General features: G+C 36.4%; 1 protein-coding gene across 2 annotated transcripts in view; it reads right to left on the bottom strand.

Annotated features, from left to right (window-relative positions):
* LOC108234901 (protein NLRC3-like) overlaps nucleotides 1–692 on the bottom strand; it is a 12572-nt gene extending 11880 nt beyond the window's left edge. For both annotated transcript variants that reach the window (XM_037977477.1, XM_025005620.2), the window contains exon 1: nucleotides 637–692. The gene's annotated coding sequence lies outside the window, so the exon portion shown is untranslated. The remainder of the gene's footprint in view (nucleotides 1–636) is intronic.
* Nucleotides 693–3390: the final 2698 nt, after the last annotated feature.

Below are 3390 nucleotides of genomic sequence, written 5' to 3'. Positions count from 1 at the left end.
TAATCATCAAAATTAAACGAAATAAACATTTGAAATATATGAGTTTGTATGTAATGTATGAATATAATATACAAGTTTCACTTTTTAAATGGAATTACTGAAATCAATCTACTTTTTCATGATATTCTAATTTTATGACCAGCACCTGTATGTTAAAATCACCAACAATAAGGGCATGGTCATATCCAGTCACAATCTCAGAAAGAAATTCAGAAAACTCATTAATAAAATCTTTATTGTATTTAGGGGGACTGTAGATGACAGCACACAGTACCGGGTCAGAACGAAGTCTGATTGTATCACAGACACCTTACAGTTCGAGCCCTGCTTTTTTTCTGGAATAATATCTGATTAACAAAGTCAAGATGAGTTCTTTTTAAGTGTTGTTTGATAATATGGAACATTAAAAAAAATGTAAATATATACACTACGACGTGTACTTGAACACACCATGCCGCCTGTCTTTAAGGCCATAAAACATAGCAGTTTTTAACCACAGAGAGACCTGGTGATGCAGTTATAAAATCTGCAGCCTTGTCCTGACGGTGAATAAAGTGAATTGTGCCTCTTCTTCTCTCCACAGAGAGAAAAGCGTCTCAGAGGCTCTGACAGGAAAAGAAAGTTGTTAACACTCACCTGATTCAGCTGCTGGATTCTTCTGTCTTCTGAGACAAAATGGAGTCTGAGCTGAAACACTTTCACTTTCATTCCTCCTCCCCTTTTTATTTACAGGAACTCATGTGACTGTGATCTGAAGAGCAGTTTATATCTGAACTTATACTGTCTGTTTATTTCTCAGGGACGGCAATTATTGTGAAAATAACTTACAGTATCTTTTTACTGGACAAATGCATTTATTATTTCATTTAGAGGCTACTTAAAGGTTCCAGCATGTATTTGATTCTGATCAGATGACAAAGATTTACTCAACAGCAACATTTTCCTTAAAGTAATGGCTGCCATCTGCACTAAAGATCCAGATCAGTGACATTCTGTCCTCCATTCACATAAAACACCGGAATCCTGAACCAAAAAGCAGACAAATCAAACCTGGCTTGGGTAAATGAAGTGTTTTTGGTCTGCAGGAAGAAGCTTTGAACAAAAACTTACAGGAGGAGTTAAATGAAAGGGTAAAAAAGTGGAATATTTATTGCCTTTAATGTCATTTCCTGTCCCCCAGAGTTCGGCTCGACACAAACCTGAACCAAATCCTCGAAGCTAAACCTGATTCAGGTCCTTGAAGTGTCAGCCGGCTCTGTCCAAGATGAGACAATCAGCTCGGCTCCTCAGCTCCGGGATTTCACGCTCCGTTCAGTTTGATGGGAAGCTGGATGCTGATCTTCACAAAAAAACCTGAGCTTTAAAGTCACCAACAGGAACCTGAACACAGACCAGAGACAGCCAGTATGCCAAATGTTTCTAGGTTGGATTTTGTCTGTTTTAATGAAGTTTTAGGTGTTTGAAATGCTTCAGAAACAATTGTGGAAGGAGGAAACCTCAGATAAAAGTGATCAAGTGCTTGGGTTGAACAAGAAACCAAAAAGCCCCCAAAATGTCCCATTGTTCAACAGTCTGAACTTTTCTAACTCAATAACTTTAGCTCAATGTGTCTGATTCTGTTCCTGTCTTCTGACTCCACCTTCCGAGGAATCTCCTGTCTGTTTGAGTTATTCTGACCCCGATGGAAGGGGTTGTTCTGTTCCTGTTTCCATAAAAGACAACAGGAGTCCCTGCAGCCTGTCCTGCCTGACTTCGGTGGTCCAAACAGTTGACACTTCTTCTAAAACAGACATTTGAACAAATGGAGAAGACAGAAACATCCAAACCAACAAAGAGCCAATTAGGAAGCTGATTTATTTAGGAAGCTAACCTTCTTGTTTTTTGTTTCGCTGCAAAGCTATCCTCTCAATGGCAAGTTTTCTTCAGTTATACTTCAAGAAAGAAGCTACAAATCTGAAAAATGATTGTTTATGTAACTTTTCTTTCTTCCCAAACTTTGTAACCAAGGACTTTATCTTTTCACAGTTACTTTTTAACATCAAACCTTCTCACTTTTAGCATCAGTTTGGAAAGGTTTTCTTTTGTTTTTAACAAGAAAAAGTCGTTGGCTGATCCTGTTTTGGCTCATTTGATTGCACCAGTTTTATGAACTTATATAGTTGTTTGTATTTCCATAGGAGCTAACAGTCAGGAGAACTGGTTCCACAGGAGAACCAGGTCTTAAACTGACCAAAAGGACCAACTACAGTAAAAAAAAAAGATGCCTTTTGGGAGGCCCTCTGGGTCAGAAAAAAGCAAATTAGATCTTCATCAGTTTTAAAGTGAAACCACCTTTTAAACTTGGATTCAGACTTGGTTCCAGTTGGTCCAAAAGGAGAAGGTCCTTCTGGTTAAAGGCTCTGGATTATTGGTGCAAACTTATTATAAAGTTTAAGTTCTCAAGAACAAAACCAGCTGATCAAACTCTCTCAGGGAAGTAAACCTGCTCTAAAAACCCAGGCTTCCTTTCCTTAATCTACTTAATTTTGTGGCTTTTCAGACCATTTCTGTTGGTAAAGATCAAAATCAAGATTAAACACAGAAACTGGTTTGTCTATGTAGATTTGTACACTGAGACATAAACGAGCAGGTGTTTCTGTTTCACATCCAGAACCTGTTTAGACTCTGAAATTAATGGGTTTTATTATTTTAGCGATCAAAGTTTTAAGTTGCAGGTAAATCCTAACTGCATGTGTCCGACCTTTATAGGGTAAAAACATTGTTTTCAGTAATTAATTCCTAGGAGTTTGGGAGGAAACTCTTCAAATCTAATCATTGCTGTATTTATTTCTTCACTGACTGTTTTTGGACACGTTTTAGTTGTGGGAGAAGTGAATGCTGAGCGAGGCTGCTCTTTATCTAATTGCACAAAGAAATTGAAATTGAATTCAAGTAAAACAAACTACGTCTAGCAATAATGGTTTGCTGAAACCATTTTCAATCAACTGGTGAATGAACACGAAGGCTTTTTCCTCCCGCACTGTATGAACCCGTGGATTATCAATATTAATATTAAATTTTTAAATAAAATCTGTAAAACTGTTCATGAGCTACAACATGTTTTATAAATACATCCAGTTTTATAATAAACAGCATTAAACCAGCACATCTGGATTCTTAAATAGATCATTTTCTTTATTTTAAAAACACAAATCCAGTTAAACCAGCGTTCCTGTTTATTAGATGTGAAACATTAGTATAATTGACTAAGTATTTAGTATAAATTATTTTTTAATAACGTTTTATTTCACTTCCCCGGTTTCGTTTTATTGTGTTAAACATTAAAGTTTCTGTTGGAAATAAAAACTCAAGTTCTTAAAAAGTTCAGGATAAAAACGAACTAAATCAAAC

Source organism: Kryptolebias marmoratus, linkage group LG1 (assembly GCF_001649575.2).
Source record: "Kryptolebias marmoratus isolate JLee-2015 linkage group LG1, ASM164957v2, whole genome shotgun sequence".
Lineage (NCBI taxonomy): Eukaryota > Metazoa > Chordata > Actinopteri > Cyprinodontiformes > Rivulidae > Kryptolebias > Kryptolebias marmoratus.
This window is presented reverse-complemented; position numbering and strand designations above follow the sequence as displayed.